This window comes from Cyprinus carpio, unplaced genomic scaffold (assembly GCF_018340385.1).
Source record: "Cyprinus carpio isolate SPL01 unplaced genomic scaffold, ASM1834038v1 S000006745, whole genome shotgun sequence".
NCBI classification, from domain to species: domain Eukaryota; kingdom Metazoa; phylum Chordata; class Actinopteri; order Cypriniformes; family Cyprinidae; genus Cyprinus; species Cyprinus carpio.
The window spans coordinates 315000-333779 of NW_024879344.1; the positions used below are offsets into that span (position 1 = coordinate 315000).

General features: G+C 38.5%; 1 long non-coding RNA gene across 1 annotated transcript; it reads left to right on the top strand.

The window, feature by feature from the left end:
• Window positions 1-7142: 7142 nt before the first annotated feature.
• LOC122144632 lies at window positions 7143-18467 on the top strand. The gene is made up of 3 exons (XR_006159785.1): window positions 7143-7732; window positions 7839-7895; window positions 18220-18467. It is a non-coding gene; the product is annotated as an uncharacterized LOC122144632 (long non-coding RNA).
• Window positions 18468-18780: the final 313 nt, after the last annotated feature.

Here is an 18780-nt window from a genome sequence, read left to right on the forward strand (position 1 = left end):
AAATGATTAATGCGCATGCATTACAGGGAAGCGCCCTCGCAATCATTTTTTTCTTCTTTCCCCTTTTCCTGATAATGAAATAACTTAAAATTGGGGTGACTTACATAAATGAGAAATATATCTACAGAAGTCTTGAAATGTCTTCTTTTAAACGAACCAATTCAAAACGAAAGCAAATACTCCCTGATTATGCGCATCCTGTGGAGATGAGAGTCAGCACCATGAATTTCATCTTGCAGCCAACAAAAAAAGATTAGTTTATTAATAAATTATTAAAATATGTCCTTTTTCACAATTATTAGGTTACTTCTGCCTGTGCTTTGTGGCAAACTTAATGCTTGTGCTTGAGCGTGGAATATATTAGCTAAGGCTTGTGACAATGGGAACACCTCTCTGTGTGACGAATTTCTGAAGCCCTATACCATCCCGCCAATCCTATTGGCCAAATAGCGCTTGGCACCGCCCTACGCATGCGTACGCATCGTAAACCTGAGTGCCGCGTGCTATTTCGCTCAGATTTCATGAACTGAAGAAAAACGCTATCAAGGTATGGAACGGCCGGGACCGCAGCATCTCGTTCCCTATTCAGGGAACCGTGGTTACATATGTAACTGAGATGTTCCCTTTCATAGGTCACTTCGATGCTGCGGTGACATCACCAAATGGGAACCCTATACCATAACGCCTGACGTACCTGATAGCTGGGATCCAAGGAAGCATCTGCTCAAGCGGAGAGAACCTGGGAGCCAGGCTCAAGCGGAGAGAACCTGGGAGCCAGGAGCCGTCCTCACATCCAGACTGTAAAACTTGATAAAAGTGCTCGATGAGAACCATCCTGCCGCAGCACAGATATCATCCATAGAAGATCCACTGAGAAAAGCCTGTGAAGAAGCCACTGCTCTCGTTGAATGAGCTCTAACTCCTAAGGGCGAAGCGAGTCCGCGCGCCTCATAGGCTAAAGATATTGCCTCCACCAACCAATGGGACATGCGTTGCTTTGTGACAGCATGGCCCCTATTCTTGTGTCTGAAACAGACAAACAGCTGGTCAGACTCACGCCATGGAGCTGTTCGGTCAACATAATTTTCTGCGCTCTGACAGGGCAAAGACTCAGATCTCCTGACCCCACCTCTGCAGGGGGTAAAGCCTCCAAGACCACTTGCTGAAAGTGGAAAGGGTTCTAGGCGTCCTTAGGGACATAATTAGGCCTTGGTCGCAACAATACTTTCACAGAGCCTGGTGTAAAATCCATGCACAAGGGCGAAACAGAAAGAGCCTGTAAATCCCCAACTCTCTTGAGGGAGGATAAAGCCACAAGAAGAACTGTCTTTAAAGTCAGGATTTTATCCGGTATAGCTTCCAAGGGCTCAAACGGATGACCTGATAGACCTTGCAACACAATGGATAAATCCCATGAAGGAACTCGCACAGGGCGGAAAGGCCTCAGCCATCGCGCACCCTGTATAAAACGAGAGACCAGCGGATGACGGCCCACTGAAGCACCATCTATATATACGTGGTTAGCTGAAATGGCCACCACGGAGCCACCAGCAGCAGCTGCTCCACTCTGTCCAGCCGTATCCTGGATAACACCACTGGAATTAGACGAATCGGGGGAAAAGCATACAAGCTGGTCCTGGGCCAATCGTGAGCTAAACGCATCCAAGCCTAGGGGGTGATGGAGGGCCATAGGGAGAACCACAGCGGGCAATGCGTAGTCGTGCTCGATGCAAATAAGTCCACTCTTGCTTCTCTAAATATTTGCCATAAAAGGCTCACCGTTTGGGGGTGCAGCCTCCATTCTCCCTGCTCCAGAGTCTGGATAGCAAATCCGCTCCGAAGTTCAAACGTCCGGGGACATGAAACGCTCAGATAGACAGAAATCTGTTCTGAGACCAAAGAAGAATATTTCTCGCCAGTCTGCACATGGAGCGAGAGCGTAATCCTCCTTGATGATTCAGATACGACACAACCGCTATGTTGTCTGACCTGAGTAGTACATGATGGCCGATCAGCAGATTCGAGAAATACTGGAGAGCTAGAAAAACCGCCAGTAATTCCAACCTGTTTATATGCCAACCGCGTTGTGTCGCCGTCCATGCTCCGTGAGCTGGGCGCCCTTGACAAACAGCTCCCCAACCGGTCAAAGACGCGTCCGTCATGAAGTCTCTCGGGAAGCACAAATCCCCAGCCGAACTCCAGCTAGAAGGAATTCGGTTGACATCCACTGTCTTATTGACATAACACACCTCCGTGTCACCGAAATCGTCCGATGCAGAAACAACGGGGTGTGAAATATTCCGGCTTTTCGTCCACCACTGAAATGGGCGCATATGAAGTAAGCCCAGACTGATTACAGGGGATGCCGCTGCCATTAGACCTAAAAGTCTGAGGCACACCGTCACTGTGCGACCTACTTTGAAGTGACGCACGCATGACGTGAGAGACTGAGTGCGCGGGAGAGATAGTCTTGCTGTCATCGCACGAGAGTCCAAGTCTATTGCCAGAAAGGTTATCCGTTGAGAGGGAATTAAAACACTCTTCTGAAAATTCGTGCATAAGCCCAGGCTGTTTAGATGATTCAGCACAAGAGAGTGTGAGAGTGTGCTTGAGTCTGCGATTGTGTTAACACCAGCCAATCGTCTAAGTAATTCAACACGCGAATGCCCTGGAGCTGCAACGGGGCCAGAGCTGCATCCATGCATTTCGAAAAAGTTCAGGGAGCCAGGGCTAAGCCGAAGGGAAGAACGCGGTATTGATACGCTTTTGCCCTCTAAAGCGAATCTGAGGAACTTCCTGTGTCTCTTGATGATCTGAATATGAAAATATGCATCCTTCAGATCGATCGTGACAAACCAGTTTTTTGGTTGAATCTGAGACAGAATAGACTTTACCATTAACATCTTGAATTTGCTCGTCCTGAGTGCAAGATTCAAACGGCGATATTGAATTTGCTCGTCCTAAACCGCCGCCTTTTTTTAGTACAACAAAATAGTGGCTGTAAAAACCTGACTCCATCTGAGAGGGGTGTACTTCTTCTATAGCCCCTTTGCTCAGCAGAGCTGACATCTCTTGCCGCAGCACCGCAATTTCCTTTGGCTTCACAACCGTGGGAAGAATTCCGCTGAAAGGAGACGGGACTTTTCGAAACTGGATGGTGTATCTGTGACGAATTGTGCGCAACACCCATTCTTAAATGCCCGGGCAAGCGTTCCCACGCAGCCCGAAATAACGTCAGTGGTTTCAAGATTTCCGTCTTCTGCAACATTTTCATACGCGTTAATATGTCCGGGCACGGAAGGCTCGCGGCGTCCGTAAGCAGGGGAAGCGCATGCATCAAAGTCGTTGCGTCTCGTTGTGTATAATCCTGAAGCGTGTCCACGGCAGGAATTAATCCAACAAGATGAACATCGGGCACTGCCGCTAGCGAAAAAGCGGCGGCTGTGTGAGCCGTCATGAACGGGCTATCTTTGCCAGACCCTTGGACCGCCCCTCGGATTCTGAAGGCTGAATGCTGCTCGAAGCGCCCTTTGCGGGGAGACAGTCAATGTTTGAGCGTGGGGACTGCAGTGAGAGGGTTGGATGCGCAAAAACGGTCCAACAGCGCTCTCTAGTGGAGGGCACAGTCCCTGGCAAGCAGCGAGAACATCAGGAGCTGCTATTAAGAGCCCGAGAATGAGAGGCATTAGCCGTCGAGCTCAGGTCTAACCTTTTGCGCTGTCACTGGCGAGCCGGTGGAAAAGCCTTAGGACCCCAATCTTTACGAGGGGGCGCCATAGGTGAAGGCTCTTCTCGTGAGGCAACCCGTTGGTGGTGAGAGGAGGTTGAGCGAGACCGCGCGGGCGCCTGCCGCCGTTCAATCTCCCTGGGCCTGCGAGGAATCAGCTGGCGGAGGGCAGCTGATTGCTGTTTCGCTGCCCTAAATTTATCCACCACCGAAGTGACTGCCTCTCCAAACAAACCATCCTTAGAAACAGGGGCGTCCATGAGAAAAGATTTGTCCTTTTCTTTGATTTCGGTGAGATTAAGCCAGACATGGCGCTCAACCGTTATCAATCTAGCCATAGAACGGCCCACTGCTCGAGCAGTATGTTTGGTAGCGCGTAGCACCAAATCCGTTGCGAAATCCGCGGCCGCAGCATTAGTGATCCGCGCCGAAAACGGCTGTTTCCAGGACCTCGAAACCTCCTGGTGGAGGTCCGGGAAAAAAGGCAAGGGCCTACGGGGCTGCGCAGGTGTACGAATAGTCAGAAAACGGTCGTCCAGCTTCGATGAAGGTTGGGCCTCGGCCTTCTCAACCTCCCAGTCCAGTCCCAGCTTACGCATGGCGCGCGAGAAACCACGTCCAACAGCTCGCTGTAGGAGGGGGGGAAACACGCTTCTCCTGTCTGCTAGGAGGGAGAGGGCTGCAAGCATCAGCCATGAAGTCCTCAGACTCTGAGGCCGCGGTGGATAAGACGTCGTCGTCATACTGTCCACAACCGAAGGAGATAGCATCGTATGCCTCCGGGGTGGGCTGTAAACCCTCATTTGAGAAAACGACGGGTTTGACAAAGCTCGCTTCCTGCACTCGGGTAGGGGAGAGCGTGCGACGTGGAGAAAACTCCAGCGCAGCGCTGTCCTCATAGTCCATGTCGCACATGTCTCCCCAAGCCATCGCCTCGTGGTTGGACGCGGGAGCGACCTTAGAAAATACTTCTACCCTCGAGCGCAGTACTTTAAGCCGCAGGCTATCACAATGGGGACAAGAAGAAAGGCCACTAAGCGCTGCCTGTGCGTGATGTAAGCCCAAGCACACTACACGGCACTCAGGTTTACGATGCGTACGCATGTGTAGGGCGGTGCCAAGTGCTGTTTGGCCAATAGGATTGGCGGGATGGTATAGGGCTTTAGACATTTGTCACACCGAGAGGTGCTCCTATATGGTGACGTCACCGCAGCATCGAAGTGACCTATGAAAGGGAACTGAGACTCTCCTGTCATGTGAGAGATCCCATGACTGGTAGCAGGAAGTAGCCTCTCCATATAAAGTAGCAGTGAGGCCTAAGAAAGGGGCCTGACACCTCACCCAGGAAGCAGGTCGCTATTGTTTTTTTTTTGCCTGTGTTGAGAACGAACATATTGTGGAGTTACTTACCAACCAGGACTATTTTGCACTTGCACTTTGGAATAACACATTTACTGGATTGTATATACACAGGTGGACAACTGGGGACTATTAAGCATGGATTGCTGTTGGACTATTTTAGGGTATTAACTGATAGACTCTTTTAGCAGTCTGGCTATTCTCAATGTATATCGTGTTGTTTTAGTTATGTTCATTGTTTTGTGAAAATACACTGTTGTTGTTTTATATCAGCCGTCTTTGTCTTTAATCTGCTCACCCAACATCTAAACATTTTAAAAAATTCTTTGTTTTAAATTGTGTAGACTCAGCCGATAGGGCTGATTGTTACAGGCTCATTATGGATTAACACAGTCTAATTTAATATTAACGTGCGATTAGATGAATAATGACAAATGAACTTCTACTAGTAACTAGAAAACTCTTACGTGGGGGGCAGACCTATCAAATACCCTCTATACATCTCTGTTAAAGTTTTTAAAGCATTTTATACGTTTGTATAAATTCTGCTTTCAGAACGGTCCATAACGGAAAGATGCCTTAACAGTGATGATTTTTTTAAAATCGAAAAATGAAATAAAATCGATATTTTATGTTTTGAGAATGGTCAACCCTTCTCCATTCTGCAGATATTGTTTTACATTTGAATATAAGATATTCTTACATTTGTATTGCCAAAACAACTGCAGCGTTGCCGTGTACAATTACACCTGAAAATAGTACAAAGCAGCATAGGCTATACATTAAGAACAAAAGTTTTTGTCTCTTTCGCCAGTTTCTTTGTCTCTCTTAAGAAGCACCTCATCTCTCCTGAGATAAAACAAAAACATATTACAGGTGCTGGTCATATAATTAGAATATCATCAAAAAGTTGATTTATTTCACTAATTCCATTCAAAAAGTGAAACTTGTATATTATATTCATTCATTACACAGACACTGATATATTTCAAATGTTTATTTCTTTTAATTTTGATGTTTATAACTGACAACTAAGGAAAATCCCAAATTCAGTATCTCAGAAAATTAGAATATTGTGAAAAGGTTCAATATTGAAGACACGTGGTGCCACACTATAATCAGCTAATTAACTCAAAACACCTGCAAAGACTTCAAATGGTCTCTCAGTGTAGTTCTGTAGGCTACACAGTCATGGGGAAGACTGCTGACTTGACAGTTGTCCAAAAGATGACCATTGACACCTTGCACAAGGAGGGCAAGACAGAAAAGGTCATTGCAAAAGTGGCTGGCTGTTCACAGAGCTCTGTGTCCAAGCACATTAATAGAGAGGCGAAGGGAAAGAAAAGATGTGGTAGAAAAAAGTGTACAAGGAATAACCGCACCCTGGAGAGGATTGTGAAACAAAACCCATTCAAAAATGGGGGGGAGATTCACAAAGAGTGGACTGCAGCTGGAGTCAGTGCTTCAAGAACCACTATGCACAGACGTATGCTGTCGGATTTCCTTGTGTCAAGCCACTCTTGAACAACAGACAGTGTCAGAAGCATCTCGCTTCAAAAAGGACTGGACTGCTGCTGAGTGGTCCAAAGTTATTTTCTCTGATGAAAGTAAATTTTGCATTTCCTTTGGATATCAGGGTCTTAGAGTCTGGAGGAAGAGAGGAGAGGCGTTGGTGTTGGTCCACTGTGTTTTCTGAGGTCCAAGGTCAATGCAGCCATATACCAGGAAGTTTTAGAGCACTTAATGCTTCCTGCTGCTGACCAACTTTATGGAGATGCAGATTTCATTTTCCAACAGGACTTGGCACCTACACACAGTGCCAAAGCTACCAGTACCTGGTTTAAGGACGATGGTATCCCTGTTCTTAATTGGCCAGCAAACTCGCCTGACCTTAACCCCATAGAAAATCTATGGGGTATTGTGAAGAGGAAGATGCGATATGTAATTTTCAGATGCAGTGGAAAAAAACGGAATAAACACAAACACGAAACTTGTAAATAGTTAACAACATAGCCTAGATTAACCCACAGTAACAAAATTTAACCAATGTATTTGTTAACCCACAATAACAAATTATAACCGATTCGCCTATTGTCTCACACACAAGCTGGCATGAGCACCGAGAGAGAGAGTCATTAGCGTAGCCTACTGTATGTACCCATAAAGATGATCACTGTCAGATGTAACCAGCCATCAATAGTTTAACAATTAATTATGAAAATATATAGTGAATGTAAAAAATATAACCCATAAAATATTAAGGTTACTTATTCATGTAATTATGATTTCTCTTGACTGTATAGTTAATTTGCATGTTCATTCATACAAACCTATGTAATATTTAACTGATACATTTTTTGTTCTTTTTTTCTCCCTTTTCATTCTCAGATATTAAACCATATACCATATATTATTTTTTTTTTTTCAACTTTAGTTTTAAACCATTAAGATAATGTTTGTCTTCTCTCTTTTGAGTATTGATTGCCATGTAGTCCTGATTGCAGAGTTAAGCTCCAGCCCCAATCCTGTACTGCTGAAGCAGCTGATAAAGGTCTTCAGTATCACCACAAACTTCCAGGCAGGTGTGTGGACAGGCTGGAGATAAACTCTGCAGGATGTTGGTCCTCTAGGTAGGACACCACTGTTGTAAGTGATCAACTTAGCAGTCATCCTGCATCTCTTCTCAAAGGTGTATTGATATATGCAATATTTCACTGATATTCATCTATTTTTCCTCTTTTTCTCCGTTTAGTTTGTGTCAGATGCAGATAAAGAGTCACCAGGAACAGGTCACTGCATCTTTTGTCATGTAAGTACACTTAAATTTATTTAAAGCTGAATATTCATGCATCAAGTTAAAGTCATTAGTTATTTCTTAGAGGGTCCATTTTTCCAGAAATTAAAGGTCTGTCATCATTTACTCACTCATACCTGTATTACTTACCTACTGTATTACAATAATAAGCTATTTTTATCTGTGACTCAGACATCCTCTTGGGAAATAGTCTCAAACCCAGCGAACACCGTAATGTAAGTTTATAAAAGTGGTAATGTTTAGGGCTGTCCCAGACTAAGGATTTTACGAAAAACAAGTTTATAAGAGTCATGCATCTGTATAATCTTGATCAAGAACAACTAATAATCAATGATTTTGAGAGACATCAGCCGTTAGATCATTTTAAAATGTGAAATAGCCTTCAGTTTACAGGTTATAACTGCATCTGTCTCGGTTGTAGACTTGTGAAGATTATTTTTTAATGCGGATCCCGTACTGTAACCAGAAAGAAATGTGCTCTATTATTATTCATATTCAAGCGTTTCTGCGAAAATTATTAATGCGCATGCATGACAGGGAGTCACCCTCTCGATCACTTGAATTTTTTTTCTGATTATGAAATAACTTAAAATTAGGGTGCCTCACATACATGAGAAATATATCTACAGAAAACTTGAAATGTCTACTTTTAAACAAACCAATTCAAAACGAAAGCAAATACTCCCTGATTATGTGCATCCTGTGGAGATGAGAGTCAGCACTGTGAATTTCATCTTGCAGCCGACAAGAACACATCTGTTTATTAATAAATAATCAAAATGTCTACTTTTCCACAATTATTAGGCTACTTTTGCCTGTGCTTTGTGGCAAACTTAATGCATGTGCTTGAGTGCGGAATAGATTATATATGGATTGTAGATGTTAATTTAATATAAACGTGCGATTAGTTCAATAATGACTTAAATAAACGACTAGGCTACTAGTAACTAGAAAAATCTTACGTCGGGGGCAGACCTATTAAATACCCTCTAGACATCTCTGTTAAAGTTAAATAAATGTTTTTGTCTCTGGCAGATGCGCATCCCTTGTGACAGTTTCTTTGTCTCTCTCTCAGATGCACCTCATCTGTCCTGAGAAAAAAAAAAACATATTATATTGTAATGTATGTAATACTCTGTATGCAGTTGCAAAAATGACAAAAGCCAAACCAAACAAGGCATTTGTCCTACATTACCTAAACCTGCTCTGCAAGTTTGAAACCCTCATAAAACACTGTCCATATAAAAAGCAAGAGATTAACAGCTTTATTCCAACCCCCACAAGCTATACAGAACTACCCCAAAAAGACCTAACCCCCTTCAGCTGAACTGAATTCGGTCTGTTTTTTGCTCGTTATCACACTGTAAAAAATGATATGATGAAAAGTCATGATAACATATTTTTAAGTTAGGCTACTTTAATTCATATAAATAAGTGATTTAAAGCTTTTTTTTTAAATATTAGATTCAATTTGACTTTAAAATCAATTCTGACTTTAAAATCTCAAGGAGTTTATAAGTTGAAACGGGTGAAATGTCACAGTGCATGTTAAATAGCCTACATGAACTTGTATAGTATCCGAAAACTTTGATTTCATGTTACCATGAAACTAACAATATAATTAGATTTTTTTTTTTAATTAACAATTCCTGTATAAAATGGGACAGCAACCTTTATATCAAACATTTTTAAATCGTCCACAGCTGAGCAACGCGGGAGGCAGTTTCTGCGCAAGAGCACGCGAAGTGAATGTGCATGCACAATTTTTAGGGGGGAGGAGGATTTTTTGTTTCTTAAAGTAATTTTCAGATGCAATGGAGAAAAAAAAAAAAAAAAAAAAAAACTGGATATAAACATACATGAAACTTTATATAATAAACTTTATCTATAAATAGTTAACAACATAGCCTAGATTAGGCCCAGACTCTGTTGCTAAGTATACTATAATGTAAATTTGTTAACCCACAGTAACACATTTTAACCGATTAATCGGCTATTTTCAATTTGCTGTATGTTTTTTAAAAACAAGCTAAAAATAAATCAAATTGTTGAGAGGAAAAAAAATATAAGTCATGTATATATCGCATTTTATTACATTCAGAAATATTAACAGCAGGCCTAATAATGTTATAATGTACCAACAAGATATTTCTAGTTCCCCTCACTTTACAACAAATCCTATAAATTTAACTATCAGAACAGAACAAGAATTAAAAATATATAATTCTAATGGAAAAGTATAATTGCAGTATATAATAATAATATAGACTTAGCTATATATATGAAGAGTTTGGTTCCAAAACGCGATAAACGCCAATTTTGAAAAAAACGAGTTACCGCCAAAACAAGCTCCCCATTGACTCTCTATTCAAAGTTCGATAATCAGTTTTTAACAAAACGCGATATCCGCCGTGTTTCGCTGCCCTGTTTCTTCCCTTTTTTCTCTCAAACAGAGACAAACGCCAGTCCTGTGTTTTTCCGCAAAGTCCTACAGTTCCATTCGACCAATCACCGCGCACCATTCCATGACGCAAACTGTCATGGCGGCACCCTGTCAGTAGACGCCGGTAAACACTCGCCTCAGACTTTTAAGTTTTTATATAGGCTACTAAAATGAATAACTTTGATGGTATTGAGGAGCCAGTGGTCGTGTCGTCTGTGGGAAAGAAGCGGAAGCCGTCAAAAGACAACCACGAAAGGGAAGTCAGAAAGAGAGTCAGAAACTCAGGCGGTGGCAAAATACCGGCGATTGCTTGTTCTCACAGTGAATCAAAAAACTTTTGTCATGCCGACAAACTGACAGCTGACGATCTTGTAAAAAACTTCGACACTCTCTACTTCATACAGAAAGTGAGTTTTTGTTGATGAAATGGATTTGTAGCATTTTGGGAAAAAAAACGTGTTATGGATATATTGCATTTTGGAGAAAAAAAAAAATGTCTTTGTTTAATAAATGTTTAAAATCAAAATATGGATTGGATTTTTTTTATGTTATTACAAACTCATAATGATATATTACAGTTTGAAACAGAAAATAACAGTTTTCATACAAACAGTCTTTTGGGAAAGAAAATGCCTTTTTTCTCAATTTAACAATTTTGGATTTATAGCGTTTTGGAACCAAACTCTTCATATATATATATATATATATATATATATATATCATTTAAAGCGAAATATAAGGTAAGGTTGGACTTACCTCTCTCATTCGGGACAAATCCAAACGTTTCCATATTCGTGATGTTACCCATTTGAAGCTTAACTATTATTCATTAGGTAAAATAGGCTTTGTAGTTCACGCGTGTTTCAGACGGAAAAAAAAAAATCATAATTAGCAAAAATATGCCAAAGTGCACCGCTGAACTGCAGCACGAACAAACATGGCGGCGCCCCTTCTCACATTACAGATCATGATCAAGATCATTTAGAAAGGTTTTTTAAATGACCAAACACACTCATTTACACATATTTATGAATCGGAATATCAGTGAACTTTATAGTTACTTACACTATGTGTATCTGATATGAATAAAAAACATTTGCAAATTAAATTTGAATGGATTATTACTGTTGCTTCCCTAGACATATGCGTGTATTTTTCAAACTCTAAATGTATTGTTTTACTAGTATTTATGTGTATTTAAATGTCTGAAACCTTAAATATGTATTATGTGGTTAACAATACTGCATAGTTGTGATAATATGACAAGAGCAGTGTACAGATGGTAGATAACCAAAATGGGTAATGCCGCAGCGCGTACCACCGCCGCAGGGCCGCGGCGTTAACTGCAAATCAGTCGCGTGTTAAAATCATTCGCGAAACTACCGCCAGGTGGCGCAAAGGGACGGGTTGCGAACTGAATGTAATTGTAAAATGAAAGGAAGACGTTAAACAACAATAACATTATAATATACATTATAACATCCTTAAAAGCCATTAAAAATAGGATAGTCTTAGGCTACAGTCTACTCATCAAAAAATAAAAAATAAACCTTTACACAAAGGCTCTTATGCATGCTATTGTTTTTAAACAGTCATTTTATATATATATACTTATACCAAGAATGAACCGAAATGAAAACATTTTAATCCGTATATACGGATTAAAATGTTTTCATTTCGGTTCATTCTTGGTTTAAAAATAATAATAATAATAATAATCTTCAGGTTCCATTTGCGGATCGAAATGAGAACGGTCCAGCATTTACAAATAATTCTTATTAACTCTGTTATTATTCTTGATTTTTTAAACTGCTAACACTTTGCATTTTTGAATTATGCCTTTTACTGTGTGACCAATAATTGTGAATTGTGACTTTGATCGCACTGGTGCCTCACGCGCACATATTCATTGGAAACAGCAGTCAGTCGTTCACCGAGCCATGCGGCGCGAGCAGCGGGCCACTTTGGCATAATTTTGCTAATTATGATTTTATTTTATTTTTTTCGTCGATACTGAAACACGTGTGAAATCCAAAGCCTATTTTACCTAATGAATAAGAGTTTAGCTTCAAATGGGCAACATGTTTGGATTTGTCCCGAATGAGAGAGATAAGCCCAACATAATGTATAGCTTTATATTATTTTTAATTATTATAATTTTTGTTGTTGTTTATAAGCCTATATTATTATATAGCCTGCTGCAATTATATTTATCCATTAGAATTATATATTTGTAATTCTTGTTCTGTTCTGATAATTTTTTTAAATTTAAAGGATTTGTTGTAAAGTGAAGGGAACTAAAAATATCCTGTTGTTACATTAGCCTATAGCATTATTAGGCCTGCCGTTATTATTTCTGAATGTAATAAAATGCAACTCTCACAAATGTAATTTATTTTTTAGCGTGTTTTCGTGTATGTTTTTATCCAGCTTTATTTTTTCCATTGAATCTAAAAATGACTTTGTGCATCACATTCACTTCGTGAACAAACAAATATAACTTCAGATCTGCCTCCTGCGTTGCTCAGCTGTGGACGATTTCAAAATGTTTGATATAAAGGTTGCTGTCACATTTTATATAGGAATTGTTCATTTAAAAAAAAAAAAATCAAATTATATTGTTAGTTTTATGCTAACATGCACTCAAGTCTTCGGATACTACACAAGATACAAGTTCATTTAGGCTATTTAACATGCGCTGTGACATTTTACCGTTTCAACTTAAAAACTCCTTGAGATTTCAGTTTAATAGTATTTAAATTCAAGTTGAATCTAGCATAAAAAAAGGTTTTAATTGATTAAATTATTTCTATGAATTAATAAGTTAGCATGACTTTTTCATCATAGCATTTTTTACTAGCTGTATTCGTTTTCTGAAACCAAACACCCACTTTTTTATTTTTTTAAATCTATTAATCACTCGCATATCTCCTACAACCTACAAATAAGGGCTAATAGAGGTTCTTTCTTTTATTATTTATTTATAATGTTTATTCTTGAAGAAAATAAGTATTTATTCTTTAATAAAATTAGGGATCCAAATATTTGTAATGTACAATAATATAGGCCTATATCTGCCTGCAGTTAAAAAGTTATATTTGTTTTGATTCATCCATTTATGTTACAATTAGCCTATTCTAAAAATAAAAATAAATAATGTCATAAAAAATGCCATCGGTCTCAATACATTTTACCATTATAGAATTGGGGTAGTAATTTACAAATGGCATGGGATTTTAAAGCATGACAACTGAAGGTCTATGAAACATTTGATGCATTTTTTTAAACAATGGCACTTAAAGTTTTCAACTAAATTATTACTATTTCAACCATATAGCCTGTGAATAAATAAATAAAATGCATACTTTTCAGTGAAAGAACACTGAGAATGTAGGTTGCTTCTGGTGTTTGGATTTGTACTTCAATATAATGAGCTCCAAGTTTAAGGATAGCCTACACTAGTTGTTTTTTTTTTGTTTGTTTTTTTTTACTCTCTATTTAACAGCATTAACTTACAATGAAATACGTCTTCCTTCAGGCAGACTGAATGTTTTCCTGCCTTGCTAAATGTTGGGTCAGTTTGCACGCGTCCCGCGCGCTGCAAAGCGGGAGCAGCTGACGGAGGATTCCGCTTGGTCTTAAAGCCTTCCGCAAACGCCTACGTTAACAAATAACAATGATTTTGGCAAAAATAATGATAAATTATCAATTGATAATTTGTTATTATTTTGGTCTAGTGAAAATAATAATATGGGCTGCGGGAAAATAATGAATAAAAAGAGAAGGGCTGCTGTGAGTGCAGGCATGTTTCAACCCAGTAACATGAGAACACACCGTTCCTCAGAGCCCAAAAACAGACTGGATTCAGTTCAGCTGGAGGGGGCTGGGGGTAGTTCTGTATAGCTTGTGGGGGTCGAGATAAAGGTGTGAATTTCTTGCTCTTTCATATGGACAGTCTTATGAGGGTTTCAAACTTGCAGAACAGGTTTTAGGACAACTTTAAAGAAAGGTTTGATCACTTCAAATGTTGACTACTGTATAATGCAATAAAGTTTATTAGTTATTATAACTTAATTTCAGAGGAAGTTGCCTTAACTTAAAAAAAAAACAGTTGCATTAGGGCTGGGCGATAGGCATATGGCCTAAAAAAATCCCCAATTTTTTTCACAAAAAAAATCTGATTTACAATTTAAATCGATTATTTTTTTGCCTCCCTACTTAAAATCAATATTCAAATGACAAAGAAATTGTTCAAAACAAGTTTTAATATAAAAATATATTATTTTTTTTCAAATATCCCATCATGCATCTAACCATCCACTCGGCGTTAAGAGCTGTTCAGATTAAAACTGCCAGCTCTGCAGTGAGTCAGTGTCATGGACGGAGGACAGACCAAGTGTAGGCCTAAATCAGTTTTCTAGTCTATATTTCATCTCGTTATGCCGCTGGTTTAGGTTATGTATTTATTTTTATTTCTTATATCAATTATTTGTAAACGCCTTCACTCCGTGGCTTAAGTTGAAATGTTATGTTCATAATAGCTTATAAAAATAAAATAAAAATAAATAAATAAATAAATAAATAAAATTACAGGAGAGTTTCAAAGGGGAATAGGCTATTGTGTGCAAACTTTTTGTCCTACCAAACGCCAAACTAATAAAATTGTCAGCATTAATAGGTATAATTGCTGCTTTCTGATGTGCAAATTTTGTTTGTGATGAAAATAAGTTTACATTTTCGTCAATTATTTTATCTACAGATAGATGCATTTGTTACAGATTTCTGCTCATTCAAAATCAGATACAGATGAAGTAGCCTACTGTAAGATTACATTTGTTTGAATGCATTATTGCGACAGCGATTACGTGTGAATGTGCTGTATCTGTTTAAATCATGCTTTAACCCGAAAATAATCAGTAAAATAAAGACAAACTCCTTGAGAACTAGCCTGTAACATCCCGCTCGACTATTGCCGTCATTATAGTCTTCTGATCGGAGAGATTATATCAAGATATAGCTAAATATGTTTATCATGTGAATTCTTGCTAAATATGCAGTTATATTATGGGCTGTTGGCATGAATTGTATTCGTGATGGAATAGTGCTGGAGCGAGTGAAAACCACAACGCTCCTGACTTTTAAAAAATCCGCTCCTCTTCTGTCAGAATCACTCCGCTCCGCTCATACTCTGCTCGACAGCGTGTCTCAAACGCACGGGGGAGGCTTGAGCCCAATCATTCTCAAAACATAAAATATTTATTTTATTTCAATTTTCGTTTTTGTGTTTCAGAGGAAAAATCAGTGTTGCGGCATCTCTCCATTACAGACCGTTCTGAAGGAAGAATTTATGCAAACGCGTATAAAATTCTTTAAAAACTTTAACAGAGATGTCTAGATGGTATTTAATAGGTCTGCTTCCCACGTAAGATTTTTCTAGTTACTAGTCGTTCATTTGTCATTATTTCAACTAATCGCAAGTTTATATTAAATTTACAACTATAATCCAGCCTTAATATATTCCATGCTCAAGAACATGCATTAAGTTCGTCACAAAGCACAGGCAGAAGTAGCCTAATAAATATGAAAAAGGAGATATTTTAATTATTTATTAATAAACAAATGTTATCTTGTCGGCTGCAAGATGAAATTCACAGTGCTGACTCTCTCCACATGGACACGCCTTTAAACAGAAATACAACCTTCACAGATTACATAATGCTTTCGTTTTGAATTGATTCGTTTAAAAGACATTTCAAGCTTTCTGTAGATATATTTCTCATGTATGTGAGATGCCACAATTTTCAGTTATTTCATTATTAGGAAAAAAATTATGTGATCGAGAGGGCGCCTCCCTGTCATGCATTAATAATTTTTGCACAAACACTTGAATATAAATAATAATTCACATTTTGCATATGCATTACAAAGTAAATAATTTTTTACATGCAAATTATCCAAATAAAACCAAACAAGACTTGTAATGAAGATAAAATATGTAGACAAATAAGAATAAATGCTGCGTGCACTCAGCATCATGCAGAGCAAATCTTGCACTGATATTTTATGGAATATTATACAAACCTGCATTTAAATGCGGCTGCAATTTATTTATTTATTTTATTTATTTATTTTTACTTTACTTAAATTATATGAAAGCAAGCAAAGAAGACTCCATTTAAAATCACTGAAGTTGTCAATTAATGAAGCTCATTTTTTTTTTTTTTTTTTACATCGTGTGCACTTTGTTGATAAGTGAGGACGTTTTATTAATCCATCCATTCTTTAGAGTTGCAATGATTTAGTTTAAATCGTGCAGGTTTAATTTATTCGTTTCTTGTTTTAATTAGGCCTAAATAATGGGAGCGAAATTATACAGTGCCTTACGTTTTACTAAAATAAAGAAAATAATTTATAAAACTCGCAAGCCTAGCTCACAATAGGCTATCACTTTTAATGCTCCGATGCAAAGTAAACCACATTTTCTTTTAATAATATAACACATAATTCATATTATATAAATAATACTGCACACTATTTAAATGTGTCTAATCTAAAATATGGTGTAGAGAAAATATAAGCACAGGCTCATAGGCTTGACATTTACCCTGCTTGAATTCGTTCTAAGAAACGCACATATCTTCATAAGGACTAAACTTTCATCTGTTAATATTAAATATTTTTTCTTTCATTTTCCCCCGACTGCAATCAAATATAACACTTCGGTGAGGCAAAGCTGATGTCTATTTGCGAAAATGTGCTTTGATGCGCTTGTTTGAAAACCTGTGATTAAAGCGCCACTCAGCGGTCAAAAGCTGCAAATGCACTTTGCAGACGCCGCAGCGGCGGTAGAAACGACGTTTTGGATGTCCACCTACTGTATGTCTGTCTCTGGCTCAGAATTTGGCAGTAATGCGACATCACCGAACGTTCTAAATCCCATATGTGGGACCATACTCCCAGGGGCACGGAAATAAGAATCCCATATGTGGGACCGTATCGCTCAAAAGGTTAATGTTATTGTTGTTTTACTCCGTCCTTTCATCTCCGTTTACAGACCAGTTTGCAATCCGTCCATTCGCGCCAGTTTCGCAAATGATTTTAACACGCGACTGACTTGCAGTTAATGCCGCGGCCCTGCGATGGCGGTATACGTGCCAGTTATACCCATTCTGGTTGTCCACCTATTGTATATGCCATTAGTTATTAATGTTCTGCATTTTTGATGACCAGTAGAATGAAGTATTTGATAGCGGGTTTTTAATTAATGGGATTTAACTCATCATTTATCTCATATAAAATACGCTTTGTCATTTATACAACATAACGTTAATATTCTATGTGAAATCAGACATTTGAGCATTTATAGCCAAAATGGTATGATTATAACAGCCGCGAATATTCGACTGTGAGATTGGTGGTCGAATCGGGCTCCTCCTATAGAAGCATTGAATCATCTATTATTAAGGGTCACCCCTAGTAATATTGCAGTGTTTTGCCAGAATATAATTTTACCTTATGTTAAAACAATTTTTAATTATGTACTCAATAATGCCTCCTGTTGTTGAAGTGGGAAAAAATCAACACAACACACACATATTGGATATGTTTGTGAGTCAACATGTTTAGAACTGAAATTTGAAAATGTTGTGAATGAATTATTTTAGTCTTCCATTCAGTTTTCCCTTAATCTCACTCTCAATCTCAATCAACCACTGTCTCAGTTTATTCACACACACACACACACACACACACACACACACACACACACACACACACACACACACACACACACACACACACACACACACACACACACACACATATATATATATATATATATATACATTTAAGTTTAATTGTTGTTTTCTTTCTCAGGTAGGTGCTGGAACAAAAAGCAGCCAGGCCACAGCATCTAAAATGGAGACTTCTATTAAAGTGGCTCTGTAACGTAAGAGACTTGGACAGTGGAAGGAGCAGAAGAACCAGAAGATCAGCGATCAGGCAGAGCTCTACTGGTGCCCCTTAGGGGATTGATTTATCTATAATTATCTATAATATCTACCTAATGTTCTGATGTAGTTATAATTGGTCATTGTTCTGTTTTATAAAATCTATTCAATATATTCTAGTGTTCAATAGTTTGGGGTCAGAAAGTGTTTTTTTTTTTTTTTTTTTTTATATTACTTGTATTCAGCAAGGGTGCATTAAACTGATAAAAAGTGACAGTAAAAACTTTTACTTTGTTGGACAAAAATCATATTTAAAAAAAATGCTGCTCTTTTAAAAGCTCTATTCAAAGTAACCTGAAAAAAATATATTACTGTTTCCAAAAATGAAGCAGCACAACTGTTTTTGAGATTATTAAAAAATGTTTATTGAGCACCAAAACAGAATATTTGAATAATTTCTGTTGGATTGTATGACACAGAAGACTGG